Consider the following 24,082-nt stretch of genomic DNA (forward strand, 5'->3'; position numbering starts at 1 on the left):
CACACCAGGTTTTTGGGGCCATGTTTAGAAATGGAAAGCCACTGCAGTGCCTTATGCAGGAGCCAAGGAAGGCAGTGGGGTGGCAGGGTGGACATGGGGAGACATGTTAGGGGGCCAGGGAAAGAGTCCAGATGAGCCAGCGTGGTGCAGAGGAGGAGCGGAGGGAGTTGAGGAGTATGGCTGCATGGTTGAATATAGGGCATAATTTGGGAGAGGAAGACGTCAGAGTGATGTTGGTGCCATTGCTGAGCTAGGGAACATAGGGGAGGGCAGAATCTATTCTGCTTAGATTTCCAGAAAACGTTAGGGGATAGATGGGGATGACATCACAGTAGAATTTAATCTCAAGGTTGGCCTTGAAAAATCAGTAGGAATTTTCTTTTCTTTTCTTTTCTTTTTTAAGACAGAGTTCCGTTGTTGATGCCCAGGCTGTAGTGCAATGGCACAATCTCGGCTCACTGCAACCTCTGCCTCCCGGGTTCAAGCGATTCCCCTGCCTCAGTCTCATGAGTAGCTGGGACTACAGGCACCCACTGCCATGCCTGGCTAGTTTTTGTTTTTTTTTGTTTTTTTTTTTTAAGTAGAGACAGGATTTCACCATGTTGGCCAGGCTGGTCTTGAACTCCTGACCTCAGGTGATCCTCCCACCTTGGCCTCCCAAAGTGCTGGATTTATGGGTGTGAGACACCGCGTCCAGCTGAAAAATGAGTAGGAATTTTCTAAATGGCAAGGAGGGGCAAGGCCTGTTAATCAAAGGGAGTGTCATATGCAAAGGCAGAGGCATAACCAAGATAGTGCAAAAAAATGCCTACACATATACAAAAGGAGAGTTATTGAGGGACCCATACATAATTTTGTTGATTCTTGATATGCTCATATCCATTTTGTGTTGCAGTGATTCTAAGATCTGTATTACTATGTAGACTTTGTAAACAGGTAAACATGTTTAAGTGTTTTTTTAAGATATGGCTGTATTAGCTATAGAAATTCCTCTCTTCATTTTTGTATCTTTACTTTGGAATTCACACATGCCTTTGGATGTTATCATCTGACTTGTTTCTAATGAAATGTAGCCACTTCGGCAGGACATGGATTTTAGGTTTCTGCTTAGTGTTTTGGCATCTGGATTTGGGATTACTTAGCATTTTTAATTTACGAAAATAACCATCAACTTACACTCAATTGAAATATGAACATGTTGGTTTTAGTTGAGCTTGGGAATTAAAATCAAAGTACAGTCAAATCCAAAACAAATAATAGTAATTTTAAGACTTAGGTGACATAACCCTCTGGGGAAAATGAGGTGATATTGATGTGATGCTTTTTTTTTTTTTTTTAAGACAGAGTTTTGTTCTGTCACCAGGCTGGAGTGCAGTGGTGTGATCTCAGCTCACTGCAAACTCTGCCTCCCGGTTCTAGTGATTCTCCTGCCTCAGCCTCCCCAGTAGCTGGGATTACAGGTGTGCACCTCCATGCCTGGCTAAGTTTTGTATTTTTAGTAGAGATGGGATTTCACCATGTTGGCCAGGATGGTCTCGATCTCCTGACCTCGTGATCCACCCACCTCAGCCTCCCAAAGTGCTGGGATTACAGGCGTCAGCCACCACGCCCCGCCCCGACATGTTTTAATACTAACTACAGAAGTGTTGATAGCAATATCAGCTTTGAAGCGATGGTATAGTACTAGAATCCTAAGCATGACCTCTGTAAATGGTTGGCTTAAGTGCTGGCTTTAACATCTGTTGGCTGTATTTACTCTCAGTTTTCTTGTCAATAATGCAGAGGTAATCATGATTCCTGGCTACCTCACAGACTGCAATGGAGTGGGGCAATGTGTGTAAAACCCTCAGTCCAGGGCCCAGAACATAGTAAATGTTTAATCAATGTTCGTGATGACCTTGGCCATCGCTGATACCATGTCTTAACTGAGTTATTAACAAAGAGGCATGTGTAGTTTCAAAAGTGAAAGTCAGGCCAGAATGGTAAATACATGCACTGAATTTGCATAATTGTGTGGCTAGAAGGAGTCTTAGAGAAAGAGAGCATCAAATTCAGCATTGTTTCTGACATTTTCTGTGAAGAACTGACTGCTTTTTATTTCTTAGAAATCTTAGAATCATTAAGCAGAGAGGGAGGGGCAGGAACAGGATTATTTTGATAGTGGTGTCCCTAAGGTGAGGAGATGGGGTGGGAAGCAACCCCTGGCCAGAACCCACTCATCTCTGGGGATAGGAACCTGCTGTGTCTCTGCCTGCTGAGTTTTTGACATTGTGATTTAAAAATCTTGTGTGTGTGTGTGTGTGTGTGTGTGCACGCTTGTGTGTGTGCATGTGTGTATGAGAGAGATTATGCAATATGATGTTTCCCGTTTCTGTGACATCAGCAAATGTGAATGAAGACCACAGAAGCTGCCTAACTCAGTGGGAATATTGTTTTTATAATTACAGGTCTAGGCATTTTACATTGAGATTCTCCACTGCCACCCTTTCTACTCAAGCAAAATCTTCGTGAAGAGATCCGCCGCAAGGAACTGATAGCTTATGCTTCTCCATTGTGATGAAAGCACATGGTACAGGTAAACGTCTCCAAAATCTTTAAAGGAAAATAATTATCACTGAGTTGTAAAGTCCCCAAGATAGTCCCCAAGATACATATCTGGTTACATATCTGGTTACACAAACATACACACAGAACATAAATATGTATCTATTCACGTAGACTCCATTTCTCCCTACTGTCTCTTTTATAAAAATGAAACCCTTGCTTTTTTGTGGGAAAGGAAGTAACTTCTACTTATTTTGAGGTCACTGGTTAGGATAGATGACGAGGCGTTGCTGATAATTCTGAAGGCAGTGTTTATAAATTCACCTGGAGAGACGAACATCAAATGGTAGTAGAGATTGTAGAAGTAGTAGAGATTATTAAGAGTCTTGTTCCTCCTAACAATGTAATTCTGAACATCTTTCATAGCAACAGATATTTTTCTACAGTATAATTATTAATGATTGTATAGTATACCATTGAGTAAATATTCTAAAATTTATTTAATTTATATCCCTTCTAACTGGACAGTTAGTCGTTTCTAATTTTTTGCCTTTTTATTTTCTTGAGATAGGGTCTCACTCTGTCACCCAGGCTGGAGTGCAGTGGCATGATTTTGGCTTTCTGCAACCTCTGCCTCCAGGGCTCAAGTCACCCTCCCACCTCAGCCTCCCAAGTATTAATAGCTGGGATTACAGGTGCATGCCACCACACCTGGCTAACTTTTGTATTTTTTTTTTTATAGTGAAGGGGCTTTGCCATGTTGCCCAGGCTGGTCTCAAATTCGTGACCTCAAGCAGTCCTCCCACTTCAGCCTCCCAAAGTGCTGGGATTACAGGTGTGAGCCACCATGCCCAGCCATTTTATTGCCTTAATGGTGCCAAAAATATTCTTATAGCTCTGTGTTAGTTCCCATTGCAAATTATTTCCTTAGGCTAATTTCTTAGCAGCACACTGGTAAATGTAAGAGTTTTCAAGTTTTATGGCTTTTGGTAACTTGTTCCCAAATTACTTTCCAGTAAAGTCATACCAGTTTGTATTTCCAGAGGCAGTTTATGAGAGTGTCTACTTAATACAATTTTCCAATGCTGGGAATTTGGAAAACAAAAGGAGTTTTTGCTGACTGATTATGCAAAATGGTGTTTCCATGTATTTTGGGTTTTGGGGTGGGGGGGTCATTTGTAAGTAAATTGTACTGTTTTGTAGAACCTTCCTCCATTAGACAGTAGCATCTTTGAAACTTACCAGATTTCGACATTTCAGAAATAATATTAAATCCAGAAGTAGTGGAAGGGTCCTAGGGAATTTTAAGTTCTTCCTTTCTGGCCAAGTATTTTTAGACAACTATGAAATCACTAGATAGCAATCATTTTTCAGTGGAAAGCATAATGTTTCATTTCTTAAAAAGAGTGAAAAGGTATTTAATAAAAAATCTTTATTAGACATGTATCTGAAGTTATACTGCTCATTAGTTTAAAAATATGTATGTGCCTATATATGTATGTGTGTATGTATGTGTGTGTGTGTGTGTGTATATATATATATGTCCAATATCGGGAGCATGATTAAATATAACTATGTTAGTGCCATATGATAGAAAAGCTGTAGCTCACAGTAGATAAGACTGCAAGCTTCAGGCTGCCTGGGCTCAAATTCCAACTCTGCTGTTTTTTTGAAGTGTGACATTGGACAAGTCACTTTGCATGTAAAATTCAGATAATAATAGTACCCTTCTCCCTTGGGTGTTGCTGCAAATAATATATATGAAATGTTTAAAATCGTTAAAGCTCCTATTTCAGGAGTATTTAATCATTTTAATATAGAAGTAAACAAATGTAAGGTATTGGCATAAACCACAGTATAATCCTAATCTTGCAAAATTACTTTGCTTCTTTTTCCTCCCTCTTTTCATCCTCCTCTAGTATCTAAAAAAGGGTTTAGCATACTTCTGAATGGCTTTAATTTGTATTAGTGGAGTAATCCCAGTCCTGGAGAGGCTGCCTGATTGAAGTCTTCAAGTCAGAGACTCATTTTTCACAGAGCTTTGAAACCATAGCTGTCTGGATCACCTGGCTGGGGGAACCCTTGGAGCAGCCGTTGGTTAAGAGCAGAGCTTCCTTCCCACCCGGGGCTGCCTAGCTCCTGTGGTACAGCAAGTGCCTTGGGCACAGAGAGAGTCCCTCACCGTCTGGCACCATATGTGAGCTGCCCTAGTTGGCTCATCTCTTTCCGTCATTACTAAATAAGCTTCATTTCACTAAATAAATGAAAGAGAAGGTAGATGAAGAGACCCCCACACCCAGCTCTTAGGAAATGCATGCTTTATGCTACAGATGAACGAAGGGGAGGGCTGTAGGGTTGTGAATCTCTTGACCCTTTGGCTCCATCATAACGCTGAAAAGTGAAAGGAAAAGCAGTCAAAGAATCATTTAGCATGAAGGAGACAAACGCAGAATGACTTGTGTGTCTTCAGCCTCTGCCTTTCACTGGTTACCCTGCAATGAGCTTATGTATGTAGAGGCTGCATTCGTTTTGGCCCTAATTTCTGGTCTAATTTGAACAGCTCTGTATTTCTCAGCAGAAGAGGAATATCTGAATTCCTAATTAAGACATGTTAGCTTAAGAATACCTCCTTAATGTGTCATAAATCATTCCCCTGTAAGTGACTATGAGGATGAATAAGAAAACAAAACTTGGATTTATACACACATGTATATTATTTCAACAAAATTAATAAGTTCATAGAGGGAGAGAGGACAACAAATGTGTTCGCAAATACAGGTCAGGAAAAGAGTTCATAATGTTCTGCCAGATTCTGATGAGGCACCTCGTGAGTGTAGGTAGAGGGCCTCACGTAATGGTAGTGGGAATGGTAATAACACTACCATATGGAACATTTGGTATTTGAATAGCACTTAGCTTCCTCCCAACTACAAAATCAAGAGAGACTCAGAGAGGAAGAAAGGATCCTCTTGCTGTGGATCGCTGACTGGTGTGTAGAAATGCAGACGTGTTGGTTGTCAAGGGCTTACCAGAATAAATTTCTCTAGGGAGGCAGGAGAGTGGGAAATACTTAACCATATTAATTGTGCTGCAACCTCAGATCTGTGGTTAGCAGGTTTTGGTTGTTTCCATATACTACACATGGTTGCCCAAACCATTTGTGCATTCACTTATAAGACCTGTCTGCAAGACCAGGCAGAATCATTGTTGAAATCTCAGTTCGCAAAGTCCCACGGAGATTTTGGGGTGCCTTAGGATTTTGCCAGCACAAAGTTAAAGCACAGCTTTTGAGTTGTGAGAAACTGAGACAAGGTCTTTAATTTTAATCCCATTCAGTCATTCATCACTCATTTATTAATTTAGCAAAGGCCTTTTTAGGGGCCGCTATGTTCCAGTATAGGGCGGTTCACTGAAGATAATGGAGGAAAACAAGGTAGACATGAGACTGGCCCTAATGGAGTTTACAGTTCTCAGGGAGATACAGTCAACACCATCATAACTGGTTTGGGTGAATAGGGGCAATGAACTGGACCATTCTAAAAAGAGGCATGGAGTGCATCTGAAATTGGAAACTGGAGAAACCAGTGGAGAAAGACCTGTTGATCTGGAAGGTATAGAACAGAAAGAACCAGAGAATAGTCGGGGACTGACAATGAGGCTGTGATTGTTGACAGCTGGACCAGGTTGGGAAATTAAGAAGGTAAAGAGAGAAGCATACTGTCAAATGCCCCTCGAATGCACAGTTGCTGGGGTCAGTAAAGATCGTAGGACTACTGATCTCTCAATTTAGGTAATGTAAATGATGCATCTTATTGACAGTCCATATCCTTAAGAAATCGTGAAATGAGTCTTTTACTTTTTATAACTATACAAACATGTTAGAAAGATGGATGTCACCCTGTCTTTATCACAGTATGGTGATTTTTTTAACCACCCAAAGGAAGAATTGAGGTTCATCAGAACACACGTACCTTATTCTCTTACTAACCGTATCCTTTTTCTTACTTTACCCATTATAATTTGTCTCAGAGAGTGAGATTAATTGAATAATTAATCCTACCTTTTGTGCACATGCATAATTAACTTTCTTTAGTTCACTTTAAACAGATTTTAGTTTCCAGATCTAAATAACAGCCCCTCCATTTGTCACATCTTGACCTCTTTACTGTTTGGTATCCTTCCACTCAGCATTGTTTGTGGGATTGTGGTTCTTCTTACCTTCCTCCCTACATTCCTGGGTGCTTTTAGTGGTCCCTTAAATAACAGGATCTGCTCAGAGATTTCTTTTATCTCCTTAGGCCTTGACCTGCGTTTGGTAAAGGCTGCATTTTTAGCTTTGGATTTACTGTCTTTGACGAACCTTTTTCTCTATCTTTTTTTTTTTTTTTTTTTTTTTTTTTTTTTTTTTTTTTTTTGAGACGGAGTCTCGCTCTGTCGCCCCGGCTGGAGTGCAGTGGCGCGATCTCAGCTCACTGCAAGCTCCGCCTCCCGGGTTCACGCCATTCTCCTGCCTCAGCCTCCCGAGTAGCTGGGACCACAGGCGCCGCCACCTCGCCCGGCTAATTTTTTGTGTTTTTAGTAGAGACGGGGTTTCGCCGTGTTAGCCAGGATGGTCTCGATCTCCTGACCTTGTGATCCGCCCGTCTCGGCCTCCCAAAGTGCTGGGATTACAGGCCTTTTTCTCTATCTTATGCCTCCCTGGTCAACTGCTCTCTTCGGGACCTCAACCATCCACCACGTACTCTATCCAGATGTTTTCTTCTTTCTTTAACATGTCCAGTTTATTTGCGTGTTTCATCCCGTACTCCCCACCCACTCACACCTATCCAACACACACACACACACACACACACACACACCACACACACACACACACACACACACAGTGCATTCTGGAACCTGGGGTCTCTTCCCCTTCAGGCACCGTATGTAACTCACCCTGCCCCTCAGCTCTTGGGAAATGTTTCCTTTATCCCACAGAAACACAAAAAGAAAAACTGTAGGGATGTGAGTCCCCTCAACCCTTCGACTGCATCTATATCATAAGGTTGAAAAGGAAAAGGCAAAATGTTGAAATGTACATCTCTAAGGTTAAGAAACTCCTACTGATATTAAGTATTTAAAATACAGACTTCCCCAAAATTTATCTTTCAGCATAAAAATGCCCTTCCCTTTTCTCCCAGCCTTTCTTCAATCTGTAGATGGCCTCCATAATTCATAGCCAGTTTGGGTAAAGGCATTATTTTGAGACATTTAATGAATTTTTTAGGAAAAATGAAAAATGTAGGGTCAAAGATTCAAGAGTATATTGTGTTTTATGTGTAGGCATAGCTTTTAAACTATTTTGGAGTACTTTAAAGTTTTAAAATAACTTACCAGGCTTCCGTATGAAGCATTTTATTATTTGAAAGTTTTATAAATAATATGATTTCTGGTGTCAGTATGGAAATAGTCACATAATTGTAATAACTCTCATGAAATAAGGTAGACTATTCCGTAATCTGTGTTTACTCTTAAAACACATTAGAAAATGGTTGATATCAAAGCTTACAATTTTGTCTTTCTTATTGCCACCCTAAAGCAGACTGCTCCTCAGACCTTCCCCTGGTACACTAATGCTGCTTTCAATGTTGGCAAACCATACTACTCAAAGTATGGGCAAAACTGGAGGTAGAAATCCAACTTTCATACAGCTTTATCAAAATGACAGTATTCTATGGTACTTTTCAAATTACTGTATTTTTCTCATAGAGGTTATCAAATGAAATGAAGCATTTAAATATGTTTTCTAAGTTCAGGAATGTGAGGTATGAGAGCTTTTAACGTTATAGTCTTTAGAGGTGGAAGAGAAAATGAACATTCAGTTCCTTTTCTCCCTAACTCAAGACCTGTGCTCCCTGAATATCATTAGTGCTTCTCATTTCTTCAGTGTTCAATAGTGAATCATTCATTCACTGATTGTTGAAACAACTGTTGTAAGATTTGGAAATAATATACAGAACATCTTGGAAGTACTTTTTTTTTTTATTAGCAAGAAACAGCTATATGCCAAGTAGTATTAAGAAGGATCATCTCTTCAGAATAAGTGAGAAATATATCACTGGTATTTTTTTAGATTTTTGCTGAATGTTTTAGTAAAATTTGGGAAGGTAGTTTATTTTTTTTGAGTTGGCAATTATATTCTGTCCCTCTTGTTTTGTCTTCCTAAATAATCATTCTTCTCTTTCTCTCTCTCTCTCTCTCTCTCTCTCTCTCTCTCTCTCTCTCTCTCTTTAAAATGGGAGCCACAGAGCACTGTGAGAATTGTATACATATAAACCTGAGAACAATGCCTGGCCTGGCACATAGTCAATGCCCAATAAACATTTGTTGCTGCCGTATCTACTGTGTTCTGTTCCCCTTCTATTCAACACCCTGTTTTTTTCCTGGTGGTTTTCCTGAGTACCTAAACAAATAAACATAGCCAAACAAAACAAGAAATTCAGTGCTGATGCCGTGTGCTTTAGAAGCTGGGTCTGTGCTTGACTTGACTGACAGAGATGTGATACTCTGAGTGTGTCTGCAGATAAAGCCAAATTCAAAATTCAAGCGAAACGCCCTTGGACTTGGGAATGAATCAGGGGGACTTTGAACAAGATACTCAGTGACCCTGTACTTCCAAGTTCCCCATCTGTAACATGAGTGGTTTGTTCTCAGAGGTTTCTTCCACCTCTAAAAATTACCATCATTTTGCAACCTTGATGCTTTAAGACTTTGAAGTCCCTGTGGAAAAGAACCTATGAAAAGCGGTCACTGTTTATGTTTCCCCCGTGCATTTTAGTAGCTGCGTAGAGTGTTTTTTGGTGTGTGTCTTCCATCACGCTCAGGTGGAGCTAATGACCTCCTTCTCCAGGGTAGACAATAAAACAAACCAAAACAAAAGCACTCCGTTCATGCACAAAGGCAACCCTCTGCCAGATGCTTAACCCCTTAAATGAGTATTTCGATGACACAGAGGGATCATCACTTCACTTGCCACTGAAATACAGCCATCTCTGGAGTGAAATTTGGCAGCTGTGAAGTAGTCGAGCTGCAGTACTTATATGACAGTTTTGGGAAAAGGAGTGAGACAGAAATAGCAGATTCCAAAATAATCCCATTAAAACGGCAGGGAAAGTGGAATTGGGCAATAAGACAGGAGGATGGTTTGCCCCAAAGTCTGACTCTCCTGTTTAGACAATGTGGACTTCAGCCCCAGAAGCTCTAACTTGTGTCACTGCTGGAATATAGTGACCATAGTCAAGAATCCCCTACACATACCCCAAAAAGGGGGGCTTGTCTGATGTCCCATTGAGCTATCATCTTGTGATTTTTTTTTCCTCTTTTTCCTACTAGTCTATAGTTATCAGGCTGTGTTGGCACATAAATGGATCTTTTTAAAGCTACCTCTTCCTTTTGCCCCCTGCATAAGATAGTATTGTAGGTAAGCATTTTATGACATCAGAAAGTACTCAGCTGTAAAGGAGTGATGTTAAAGCACCCGTTGGGCTGGCTCTGGAAGGATGAACTGACTGACCGGAAAGGAGAACTCTTCTTTTTAATTCCAGGATCTTGGTAATAACAGTGACAGAGAAGGAAGATTCGAGAAGTAAATGTAGTTGAATACAAATGTAGAACTCTTCAGATTTTCTGGAATGGGGTAGCCATTGTGATAAATATTAGGATACGAGCGTGGAAGTCATGGTGGATAAAATTGAAAGCTACTGAACAATATGCGCAGCAACAGTTTTTAAAAAGCAAAAGGAAGATTTGTCAGCATAGTTAGAAATCATCAGATCCTCAGATAATGGAACATCAGATCTCTCAAATGGAAGATTCCAGGGAATGAAGAAAGCAGATGATAAAGGAACCTGGGCATTTTAGTTTAACCAGAAAAGAGAATGTTACCAAAAACATTTAGGGATTAAAGAGTTAGTTTCATTTAGAAGCACATAAAATATTTATGTAATGAGCAGAATTTATAGTCTACTATTACAAAATAGAACCAAAAATGAATTCAAGAAAAATTTAATAAAATTAATGTAGTGGGAGAAAATGAGATACAATATCAGAAATTCTAGTTTTGAATCTCAGTTCTGCAACTTATCAGCTTTGTGACCTTAGGGAAATCACTCAAAATCTGAGGGTTTCCCCCCATCTTTATAAAATAGAGATAATTATAATATCTGTCTCAGGGGTATTGTGGTGATCAAATGAGATAATGCATTGAAAATGTTTTGTAAATTGTAGAGCCCTCTACATGTGCTATTTCTGTAACTCTGCAGTTTCTTGTGGCATGGAGTGAACTCTTAGAGACAGTAATCATGTGGAAATAGCTTAGAGAACCAATCATATCAGAGGCAAAATCTATTGTATAAAAATTTAAAAATTCAATATGAATTATTTTTTCTGCTCCTCATTTTTCTGGCCCAGAAATTCTTCTATGTTTACAGAATTTTTCCAAAAATATTCTGATGAGCCCTGTAACAGAATTGTCCACTCTCTGTTAAGCTGTAAACCACATGTTTTTTTTTCCTTTTTTTTTCTTTTTTGAAACAGAGTCTTGCTCTGTTGCCCAAGCTGGAGTGCAATGGCATGATCTCGGCTCACTGCAACCTCCGCCTCCTGGGTTCAAGCAATCCTTTCGCCTCAGCCTCCCAAGTAGCTGGGAATACAGGTGTGCACCACCGCACCTGGCTAATTTTTGTATTTTTAGTAGAGATGAGGTTTCACTATATTGGCCAGGCTGGTCTCGAACTCCTGACCTCAGGTGATCCACCCCCTTCAGCCTCCCAAAGTGCTGGGGTTGCAGACATGAGCCACCGTGCTTGGCCAAACCACATGATTTTATAGTAAATATTGCCTGTGAGTAAACCTTGAATAACAGCATTAAAGCAGAAGACTGCTATCTTGTGTCATTTAATAATCCTAATTTAGGGAGGTCTGGGCAGAGAAAAGTGAGGAGTGTCTGTGGTCTGGAGACAAGAGTAACGTAAGTAGCATATGTGATGAAGACTTGAAATGGAGACGGTGGAGCGCGGTAAATCTTTACCGAGTGTGGGCTGGTGTGCTGAAGTTCCCTTTATGCATCAGCCCATCTGTCTCATTAGCTTCTCTCTTAATCACAGGCTCCATGAAGTGTCTACTTGTCTTTTTTTAGCTTTTTATCTTAATCTCCTATAAAAGTTAACGAAAGGAAGTCAACTGGCCTGTTTGCTGTTTGTGTATACTCCATGCATGCTCAGGGGCGGGGCCAGCTGTGTTTATAAATGCATGCGAACGTGGGGGTGAATCTGTGTGCATAAGAGCTTATTTGTATGTGCATTCATGAATATGTGTGCGTTTGGGCAGACATGCAAAGACAACACATATGTGCCTCTGCTCTATGCTCTCTTACATGGAAAAGACACATTGACATTAATTAGAAAGGGTGATATGAAACAGTGAAAGCAAAATTCCTTCGGCAGTATTTACTATTATAATTAAAGTACATGATGTAACATTGTGTGTGCAGGAGAGTTTGCTTATTCATCCTTTAGAACAATAGTAGGAGTTACATATTAACAGGTTTCAGTGTCAGTAAGTGTCTGAATACAGATTCTCTATTGTGTGCAGTTCTTGTAATAAGGCAATGTATTTTCCTTGTGTCTTTGCTTGCTTGGAATTGAAAATGCTTTGGATGAAGAATGTTGCAGAGGGTAATTTGTGGCAGAAGATGTGCCCCCACTGTTTGTTTATTATTCCTGAGGACATTAGCAGGGCTGAACTATGGTATGTAGAAAAGAACAGCTTTGTTTGGAAAATACTGTAAGAGCAGTACAAGAAAATTGAATTAAGTAAAGAGACTTGGGGAGTCCATCTTTGACTGATGATATTCCTTATTTGCTCTTCATTATTCCCTGTGAAGGAATAAAAACAATGAAATTGGATTTGAAGACTGGATTAAGACAAATGGCTTTTCAGATTTTTTTTTTTTTCTTTTACCGTAGCTGTTACCAATTTTCCTAGAAAAGCACATAGTCACTATATAAAGAGTCTGAGTTTATTACTTTAAATCTTCCTAAATAGTGTGCCCTTGAGGTTTGATTTGGGGAATTAGTTTAGAAGATTCAGGGGCTTGGAGTACCTGCTAACTGCGTGATGGCGTGCGTCTCTAGATATTTTATGTGCCCATTGATTTTTATAGAGCAAGCAGAAGAGAAGGGAAGCGGGATGCTGCTTGGTCTTAAGGAGGTCTTTCCTGCCTACAATTGCCACACCCCTTTTTCTCCAGGTAGAGTTGACTATATTTTCTTCTGGGCCATTGCTGTACTTGGCCTAATATTTTTAACAAGGACTTGCAGTTGTGCCTGCAGGTCTCTGCTAACTAAGCTGTAAACCACTCAAAAAGAGGGATTGTTTTATTTATTGTAACTCTAACACCTAACACAAGGCCATCAACATAATTTGTCAAATGAATGAACAAATGAGCCGAATACCCACTGTGTGCCTGTCCTTGTCTTAGACATGAGGGGCAACCTGTAACACAGGACACAACGTGGCCGTGTCTGCTCTGAAGTGGTGGAATATCTAGCTACAGCTTAGAATAACTGAATAAGGAAATAAATGCTGGATTATAACCCAAAGAATAAAATATCCATTGAGTCCAATGAATAAATAAATAAGGGAAAAGGGATGACTCTTCCCTACAGCAGAATTTCAGTTAATAAACAAACGAGGAAGGAAGGAGTATGAAAACATCATTAGAACTCATAGTAAGAATTGCCATGAGAAAGTTCCACTGATGGATGCATTAGATGGGCAGATGTGGATTAGATGGATTAGAATGAGAGGGCAAAAGTATATGCAGAAACAGGAAATTTATAGAATTTCAAAATATCCCTCCCCCAAACATTTAGTAATTACAAAGAGAAAAATAAAAGTTTACAATGAAGAATCCTGGCAGACATCACCTTAACTGAGTGATCAAGGTTAATGTCACCAGTGATACATATTGACGTCGTGTGTCCCACTGAGAAGGGCATGTCATCTCTGATATCCTCCCTGAACAGGCATAATCTCACTCTAATCAAGAGAAAATAGCAGACAAACCCAAATGGAAGGACATTCTAGAAACCAACTGACCCCTCCCCTTAAAATTGTCAAGGTCTTTGAGGAAGGATTCAGGAACTGTCACAGATTAGATGAAACTAAAGAAATATGACCACATAAAATTCTAAATAGGATCCTGAAACAGGAAAAAAAAAAAAAAAAAAAAAAAAAAAAAAAAAAAAAAGCCTGTTTGGTACAAAAACTGGTAAAATCCTAATATATCCTATGGTTTGTTGAGTAGTCGTGACCCAGGTTAACTTTCTAGTTTTGATCATGGTTCTATGGTTTTGTAAGCTGTTAACATAGGGGGAAACGGGGTGGAAGGTACAAGGGAGCTCTGTACTATTTTTGCCACTTTCTGTAAATCTAAAATTATCTTCAAAAAAATCTAGTTGACACTTTGGTTGGCTGAGGAGGGCAGATCACTTGAGGTCAGGAGATCGAAACCAGACTGGCCAGCATGGTGAAACCCCATCTCTACTAAAATTACAAAAATTAGGCCGGGCACGGTGGCTCTTGCCTGTAATCCCAACACTTTGGGAGGCCGAGGCGGGCAGATCACCTGAGGTCGGGAGTTTGAGACCAGCCTGACCAACATGAAGAAACCCCGTCTCTACTAAAAATACAAATAAAATTAGCTGCGTATTGTGGCGCATGCCTATAATCCCAGCTACTCAGGAGACTGAGGCAAGAGAAGCACTTGAACCCAGGAGACAGAGGTTGCAGTGAGCTGAGATCATGCCACTGCATGCCAACCTGGGCAGAGCGAGACTCCGTCTCAACAAAAAAAAAGTTAGCCAGGCATGGTGGTGTGTACCTGTAATCTCAGCTACTTGGGAGGCTGAGGCAAGAGAATTGCTTGAACTCAGAAGGTGGAGGTTGCAGTGAGCCGAGATCTGGCCACTGCACCCCAGCCTGGGTGACAGAATAAGACTCCATCAAAAAAACAAAACAAAAAATCTAGCAGAGGGCAAAATACTAATCCCCAGGAAGCAATTATAGAGCAATCCACGACAATAGACAACTAAGAATTTGTAATGGGGTGCCAGTGTTAGGTTCAGTAGAGGAATGAGAAATGGCTGGGGATTGGGGTCTCCAGGAAGAGCTTCCTATGAGAAGCAAAACCTGATAGGGACCTTAACAGGATGTGTAGCGATGATAGGTGGAGGAAACTAAGGGGTCCTTCTAGGCACAGTGGCAGCAGGGACGAAAGCATGAGGAAGGGACACAGATGGTCTGCGTGGGATATGTTGGAGGGGCCAGCGGAGTTCTGTGTGCATTGCTGGAGATTGGTATGAAAGAGAATTTGACAGCTGTGGGGACGACAGAGCTAAAGGTCACTAGGACCTGGCAGAGGAGTGTGAAATTAATGCAGCAGGTGACACAGAGTTCCCAGTTCTTGTTTAGGGAAGGGGCTCGGTGAGTTGGTGTGTATCTATCTGAAATGAGTGACAATGTATGTAGGGTGGCCAGAGTTGGGAGAGACAGGGGGCAGGTGAGTCAGGAATTAATAATAGGTAATGAGAGCTTATTCATTTGAGGGTGTTGGGAGGATGGCAGGAAAGGCAAAGGGGGCAACATATTCAAAGGCATTTGAAGGGGTAAAATAATATAACTTAGTAATTGATGAATTTGGAGAATGGAGAGGAAGGAGTCAAAGATGATTTCTGGGTCGTACTTACTGGACAGGTAGTATTGGTGTCCATAACTGATACAATCCATTCAGCAGATATTTGCATGCCTACATAGAAGAAGAATGTATTCTAGGTGAGGAAGGAGGATTAAAAAGAGCGTCAACACAGCATCTGCCTACACTGGAATGTGGACCAGAAAGCCTGTGGCTGGACTGAATGAATGGCCAGGTCAGCCTACTTAAGGAGTCCCTGCTGTCCACATAAAGAGAAGGGAAGGATTGCTGTACTCTGGTCCTAGCAGTAGCCATGAACAGTGTTAGAACATCTTTCAAATTGACACTCTGTCCTCTTGATAAAAATGTTGGGTCTACTGTTGAACCATACTTACACATAAAAACTCTATTAAATCATTCTACTTCGGAAAAGGCCATTCATACCCCGCTTAACTCTGCCAAGGTAGAGGATGAAACTGAAAGTTAAAATGCCACAAAAGTACACTGAACTTTATAGTAGAAAAAAAAAACAGAAAAAAGTGTATGCATGCTTAAACCTCAAACTCTTGATCTTCAGGTACCATGTGTTTTCAACGAAGATAATGTGACCTAGTGGACACATCCTCACATCATGCTGTGGCTGGCATTGGCTGTGTTCTTTTTGTTTTCTCTCAGGCTTGTATCTCACTCTGTGTTTGGTAGGAAAGGGTTTCTGTAGCCTTTATACCCTTGTTTTCGTCACTTATTTCACGAATTTCCACCTATCGCTCAAGGATAACCATATTTTTATCTCCGTGACGAGCTGATAGCCTCCCTGCCAGCAATTATAGCCTGTTAGCCCTCACCGAGGTATGGCCTTGCATCGGTTCAGGGTCAGAACCGCAGGTGTATCCATCTGGGGAAGACTTAGACATACACATTTGATTATGGGTGGCAGTAATCAGATTTATGTTTTGAAGGTCTTCGAAGATCTCCGTTCCTTTCTCAGTCAACATTGTACATCATTGTTTCTTAATGGTTGAGTCCTTATACCTTCTTTGGTATCAGTCATTAGGCTAAGTAAACATTTTATTGACAATAGGCAACTGAAGAGAAAATTAACCCTTTTTATAGTTAATTATAAGTGGAAGTTGCTTGATATTCTTAAAAATGTGAAATTGTGGAAGTTCTGGTTCTAGTCTGGGAATTGAGCATTGAGCATCACCTTTACATGTGGACTTAAACTTCAAATACCTTTATGATGCTGAGAACTCCCCATGGAATAGGAACCAGCCATGGCATATCTAAAACATGACTTACATAGCTTTGCATGTTATACTATGAATGCATATTTTATTAGAATTTAGAATTGAGAAAGAGGCTGGATGTGGTGGCTCACCCCTGCAATCCCAACACTTTGGGAGGCTGAGGTGGAAGGATCACTTGAAGCCAGGAATTTGAGACCAGCCTGGACAACATAGTGAGACCCTATCTCTGCAAAAAAATTTTAAAACCTAGCTGAGCATGGTGGCATGAGCTTGTAGTCCTAGCTACTTGGGAGGCTTATGTAGCAGGATCACTTGAGTCTAGGAGTTTGAGGGGGCAGTGAGCTGTGATCATATCACTGCACTCCAGCCTGGGCAGAACAAGATTTTGTCTCTTTAAAAAATTTTTTTTTAAATTAGCTGAGTGTAATAGTGTGAGTCTGTAGTCCTAACTGCTCTGGAAACTGAGGTGGGAGGATTGCTTGAGCCCAGGAGTTCAAGGCTACAATGAGCCATGATTGCACCACTGCACACCTCTGGGTGGCAGAGTAAGACCCTGTCTCTAGAAAAAATAAAATAAAAGAAAAGAATGTATAAAAGAATGATATCTTTTGTAGAGCGGACATTGGCAATGGCAGAATACTCCATGAAGTAGCCTCTAGATTCCCTTTATGGGCTTGCTGTGGAAGCAACTATGTTCACATTGGCAGAATAAAGACTCTTTTTATGTCCTTTTAAACTAATGTATTGACTTCAGTGTTTTTTTATAGGGAACATATTTCAAAATTGTAATGGTAGTCAATGGTTCTATATAAAAATACTTTGTCTTTCCACAGACCCATATATACCAGCCAGGTCACCTTCATTCTCAGAGTGCCTGATGAGTAGAGTGCATTCAACACAATAGCTGTCTTGTTTTTTTGGCAGCAGAAGTGGGAGTCACATGCTGAACTCGGGAACCATTTTGAATTTATTCTCATAGCAATTGCAAGGTAAAGGCAGGCAGAATCCTTGCTGTGTAACCCTCAACAGAGCTCCATAAGGATTGGGAAACCTATCAGCCATGCTTTGTCAAAGAGAGGGTGCACACAGACATCAAACAGGTCACTTCTCTTAATTCTTAGGATGCCACACAGGAAGCACATAATTATTTAATCCCTGGATCTTTCTAGAGATGCAACAAAGTGATGAGGGTGGACAATTTCAGAAAATCGCTGTGTGAGGAGCAAGGGTAGAAAGCTAGGGTTTTGGATTAGACAGACTCCATTTCAAATTATATCTTAACTTAGTTTTTATTGTATCCTCTAACAACTTATGAATAGAATAAGGGGAATATTTACAGAGTTAGGCGTGGGGAATGGTTACAACTTATTTCCATTCTTCACTTTCATCTGTCTTCAGTCTCTTCTCCCCTCTTCCATTAAAAGTAAGCTGAATAAATGAATAGTGAATGAAGTGAGCAAGCTGTTTTCAACAAAGTTCACTTGATGTCACTTCCATGGATTTAGTTATAAAAGTGATATGATCCTAGTTTTCTTAGGCAGAATACTTATTTCTGTGACCCTCATCTATTTGTGAAATCTGGAAATAATGGGAAAAACCTTCCGGGGAAGGAGAAAAATGGCCCACAAAAAAATTCTGAATTGTACTCATAGATGAAGCCCTGGTGAACCCAGAGCCCTGTTGACTCACAAGGATACTCAAAGTAAGGTTAATGATTCAACACATTTACTTCTTCAGTTTCCCAAATGGATTACAAGGAATAAGAGGGCTTTCTTGGGTTAAACTTACCAACCACAGTGAAGGAAGGAGAAACCCTATAAAAACTTGAGGTATTATAAAATCTCAGCAGTGTGAGGCCATTTCATTTGAAGACAAACAAACCTAGTGGATTGTCCAGCGCAGGTGAATGTAAAGGACATTTCCTGAGATGCAACAAAGAGGTGATGGTACAGTGGGCAAGGATGTTGCAATAACAAGCAACCCCAACTCTTTGGGGTGGAACACAGGACGAGTTCCTTTTTTGATGGTGTTATGGATAATTTGGGGTGTCCTACAGTTGGAGAGGGCGTCCGTATAGTGGTGATTCCCAGACCGAGGGTCCTTCTACCTCAAGGCTCAGAAATTCCCTCGGTGTTGGGAGACCCTACGGATCTTCTGCACCTGGCAGAAGAGAGAGGTGGGGAAGAGAGAGTGAGTGGTCCCCTGGGAGGTTTGTTGGTGTATTGGCATACACTGCTTCCTTCCATGTTCCCTTGACCAGAATTTAGTCACATGGACATAGTCAACTGCAGGTAAAGCGGAGAATTGTCAGCCTGTATGCCAAGGAGTACAGGGAAACTGTTTTTTCAACAACTAACCAGTTTCTGCCACAACTGGATACCTTGCTGACATCATCTTTACTCCCATCCCAGCCCCGACCGAGGTTTGGCCATGAGTACCCTGTTATTTGCAGGGCATTACATCTCTGTCCCAGGAACAGCAGGAGACCACTGAGTCAATGTATCAGAACTCTTCATTTTTTTTTTTTTTTTTTTTCTGAGACGGAGTCTCACTCTGTCACCCAGGCTGGAGTGCAGTAGTGTGAGCTCGGCTCACTACAACCTTCACCTCCTGGGTTCAAGGGATTCTCCTGTCTCAGCCTCCCCAGTAGCTAGGATTACAGGCACACGCCACCATGCCTGGCTAATTTTTTTATTTTTTATTTTTAGTAGTGATGGGATTTCGCCATGTTGATCAGGCTGGTCTCGAACTCCTGACCTCAGGTGATCTGCCCAACTCGGCCTCCCAAAGTGCTGGGATTAAAGGCATGAGTCACCGCCACGCCAGGCTGGGACTCTTCATCTTTTAAACCATCCGGGTCTGAACTGACAGTCCCTTATGTTATCTTCATGGGAAGAAGAGCAGGCAGTCATGTGTGGCTCCCTATGAAAAGGCAAGGAACCTTCTAGATACTGACACTAGAAACCAGGTGTGGGATAGAAGCCCTGCCTTTGATCTATACCTATTGGTCAGGAACCTGCTTCTACTTTACTTCATTCATCTGTATTTCTTAGGAGCTGGGTCCTGTTCTTGTTTACCATTACTAAATTATGAGGAAATTCCTGAAATTAGCCAGTCCTCCCAGATGACTCATTCTTTGTGTGTATACTCATAGCTTGGTCATGTCCCCATTCCTCTGTCTCAAGATTAGATCTGCTGTCGAAACCTAGAAACAAGTCTTTACTGAACTGAGCTCTTTATTAGCCTGTGATTGCCGGATGACTGGACTCGGGAAGGGGAGTTTGGGCAAAGGGGTTAACTATTTTAAATTATTTTGGTGCTCTATTATATGGGCTGGGATGAAGCATTTAGACAGTGGGAGAAGTATAGGAGAGGCAGGCAGATGCCAGGAAAAACAAAACAAAACCAAACAAAACACACAACTTTGGGTGTTTCCAGGTACTGAAAAAGAAAGTTCATTTGTAAGTCACCTACCTCCTCCTGATTTCTTCACCTCCTGTCCCCTGCTCATGGTACTATAGTTTGTCTGTATTATAAGCTTTATAGCTCTTTTTGCCTTCCTGCAAAACTAAGCACTATTTATAATACTGTTTCTCTGAGAAAATGTGTTTGGAGTTTCAAATAAATGACTTACAAATGAACTTTCTATATACAACTCATTCACAAATTGAGAACTGCCTGTACTGGGCATGTAACCTGGAGATAACTTTTATCTCTGCTTTATCAATATGGGCTTGTCAGGTTGACTTATGTGTACTTCTCTCTGCCTTCGTTTTGATGATAGCCTGTCTCTTAAAATTTAATACTCTCTTTATGTTTGGAGAAACATTCCCTTTGGCAGAGTTTCAAATATTCTTGTGAATCGGAATAGTGATTTTATTTTATCTCCCAATGTATCTTTAGTAGGATTCATGGCTATGAAAATCTTTTGCACAGGCCGCCTATAAATTGTAGAAAAATTGAGAACTATTTGAAAGAAGGGGGCGCAGAAAGAATCCTTTTCTAGTATTACCCTGGGTTGTCAGATATCTTTGCAATATAATTACTGTGTTGGTTTGTAAAGGTTAAAAGAACTCTGACGTTTATAATTCTCTTTTGTGTGTGTGTTCTACACATATAAGGGAAAAATCTAACACATGGAAGCAAAATACTTTTGTTAACATAAAGGTCCTGAGCATTTTATGGTTTTTCAATACAGATACACAATTCATGGATTTTATATTTGCCTTTACAGCTATCTGGTGAGTCAGTTATTTGCTCCATAGAATCAATTTGCAGATTACAAACCTTGTTTATTTGTAAGCTGTGTGCATGGGTAATGTGTGCACAAAAATGCTCTTGCTGACATTAGACTGTAAAGTAAAAAGGTGGAACACTGGTCCTGGAGATGCACCTTCTCAGGGAACTTACTATCCATATACAAGTAAAAATGTCTCATTGTTAGCAGAGCAGCTGACAGAATATGATCACAAATGTTGCTGATGCTGTTCTGTTAGGAGGTAGAAATAGAATGCCTAGGACTATGCAAGCTTGTCAGAGTTAGATTGTCAGGGTGATGTGCTTCCATATTAAAAAGAATACTTTGTTCCCCCCTCGCACATGCACCCTTGCAGTGGAAAGAAACATTTATTTCGGAATAAGTGCAAGTTATTCTGACTTGCACTCGTGGGCTCAGACTTTGATGCCAGTGTAGTTAAAATTTAGTGAATACCAGTCATGTTTAATGGTCCTTCCCTTCTGTTTAAAACAGTACTGCAGCCCATGCAAGAAACATTTCCCTTTAATTTTATGCATTTTGTGGTATCTTTTGATGACTTTTTTCTACTGTCAAAACTGTGAGAATAATTTCAATGGCATGTTTTTTTCTACCATCTTCAGTTGGCAGTCATTTTCCCCCAGATTGTCCTCATAGATTCCAGATCACCTTTATGTTTAATCTTCATTAATTGACAAGTACCTTTGAAAGGGTTTTGCAAGAATTGAACTGCAAAGCTGTGATTTAATACAAGGAAGGCTACATCAGTGTGAAAGAAAGCACTTTATGAACCGTAGAGTACTATTTAAAAGTGAGGCATTATAATTAAATATGCTCAGGTTGTTACTGAGCATTGAATGCCAAAGCATAAAAGACGATGCCAGGAGTTCGAGACTAGCCTAGGCAACATAGTGAGAACCCACGTCTACAAAATGTTTTTGTTGTTGTTGTTGTTGTTTTTGAGACGGAGTCTTGCTCTGTTGCCCAGGCTGGAGTGCAGTGGTGTGATCTTGGCTCACTGCAACCTTTGCCTCCTGGATTCAAATGGTTCTCCTGCCTCAGCCTCCCGAGTAGCTGGGATTACAGGCGCCCACCACCATGCCTGGGTAATTTTTTTTGTATTTTTAGGAGAGGCGGGGTTTCACGGTGTTAGCCAGGATGGTCTCAATCTCCTGACCTCGTGATCCGCCTGCCGCGGCCTCCCAAAGTGCTGGGATTACAGGAGTGAGCCACCACGCCTGGCCTGTTTGTTTTTTAATTGGCCAGGCATGGTGATATGTGCTTATAGTCCAGCTACTCTGGAGGCTGAGGCGGGAGGATCACTTGAGCCCAGGAGTTTGAGATTACAGCAATGTTATGAGAGTAGCTGGAAGTTACTCTGATGCTACAAGAGTTTGGGGAAATCCAGAGTTGTAAAATGCCAAGAAAAATTATTAATTAAGGGGGATCTCTTAGCCATCTCTTTGACCCTACAAAAAACATGGTGGTACTGAGTTTTTTAGCCTCACCCAAGCAAAAACAGAATAGGGCATTGTATTTCTTATATCCGGATGCAAAAACATGAAATGTTAAGAGTAGATTATAAATCATGAAGTATCATGGATTTATGTTTTATAACAAGTTGGCGTTTACAGATTTCTAGGCTATTTTTTTCACATAGAGATACATGAAAGCTTTATACTTGTTATTCAACTTAAATCTTTTATAATCTGCTCTCAATTTCCAGTATCCTGAAAAATCCTTTTTCTCTCTTTTTCGAGGCCCTTGCCTCCCCCTGCCATCCAGAGTCATGCAGTTAACAGTTCTGATAGTGCTTGGATTCATTTGTAGACTGTACATACCAAATGGGGCTGGCACCTCTTCATGGAAATTGGGCCCAGTGGGCTGTTTTACACTCGCCGAATGTGCTTGCCTCAGTGGAAGTTTATGTTTTATAGCTGATACTCCATTGACCACAGTAACCTGTTATAAAACATGATGTTTTGTCATTTGTTTTGTGTCTTCAGGGCTGAACATTTTCTGGAGAGACTTCATTAACATTTAAAGAGACTTTATGAACCCTAGATATTAACATGGTTTACCTGGAAAGTTTTTGAGCAGTGTTTTCATTTGATTCCTGGAATGTTCGAATAGCAAAGGCAGTTTCTGTTTGTGTGCATGTATGTGTTTGTGGTTAAAGGTCAGCATTACCCAGAGACCTTCTGGTTCATGTGGAAATGATTATTATTACTATGATTATTGTTATTTTTAAAAATGAATAAATTGGCATTCTGATTTTTTTTTAACCTCAACGTTCCTTTAAAAACACTGTTGATTTTTATGGAGAAGGTTGATTTCCTGGAAGTAATAATACGATGTGAGAACTTCTTAGGCAATTTTTTGGCTTGTTTATCAGATAAACATCAAATAAATAGATTATGGGGAATGATTTTCCAGTAATCTCTTTTTGAAGTTTCTTTCCTAAACAAAATGAAGTGGCCTATTAGGTGGGGTGGTTTGGAGGACGATTGCTCACAGGGACCCTGTCCTTACAGTGTGGAGAAGCAGAAAAAACTCACAGTACTCCAGAGTAGCCCCCTTATTCTTTTTCATAAACTTTAGGTATGAAAGACCTGTCCACTTTAAAGCTTTTGCCTGTGAAGATAAAGCAGAGATTGATTTTTAACCACTGTGCTCATATGGGGAAACAGAATGCAGGAGCTAAGATTTAAAGAAGCAGATGGGAAGAAGAGAAATAACCTCTTCTGGCGTCCACCTGGAAGTGTCTCCTGAGAAAGAGGATGGACATCTTCTGATATTCACAAGTCAAGGAACTGCTGGAATTCTGCATTCCGTATACAGTATTCTACCTGTCAAGTGCCTCACCCAGGGAAGGGAAGTCTTCATTATTCAGGAGCTGGGGAGCAGGAGGCATTGAGGACTGCATAGCTTACTTTAAAAAACAAAAGTGCAATGCATTGCTTTTTAGTGTATTTACAGAGTCGTGCAGCTATCACCACAATAAATTTTAGAACATTTTCATCACCCCAAAAGGAAATCCCATACCCATTAGCAATCACTTCCCATTTTCCCCCAATCCTCTACCCTCAGCTCCTGGCAACCACGAAGCTGTTTCTCTATATATAGATTTGCTTGTTCTAGACATTCCATATAAATAGAATCATGCAATATGCGGACTTCTGTGACTGACTTCTTTCACTTAGCATAATGCTTTCAAGGATCATCCACATTTCAGCATATATCAGTCATTCATTTCTTGTTATGATGGAATAATGTAACATTGTATGGCTATACCTCATT

General features: G+C 40.5%; 1 protein-coding gene across 1 annotated transcript in view; it reads left to right on the forward strand.

The window, feature by feature from the left end:
* Positions 1–2,447: 2,447 nt before the first annotated feature.
* Positions 2,448–24,082, forward strand: part of ATXN1 (ataxin 1) — a 280,578-nt gene continuing 258,943 nt past the window's right edge. The window contains exon 1 of the mRNA XM_028847819.2: positions 2,448–2,575. The gene's annotated coding sequence lies outside the window, so the exon portion shown is untranslated. The remainder of the gene's footprint in view (positions 2,576–24,082) is intronic.

The sequence above is a fragment of the Macaca mulatta genome, chromosome 4 (genome assembly GCF_049350105.2).
Source record: "Macaca mulatta isolate MMU2019108-1 chromosome 4, T2T-MMU8v2.0, whole genome shotgun sequence".
In the NCBI taxonomy this organism is placed as follows: Eukaryota; Metazoa; Chordata; class Mammalia; order Primates; family Cercopithecidae; genus Macaca; species Macaca mulatta.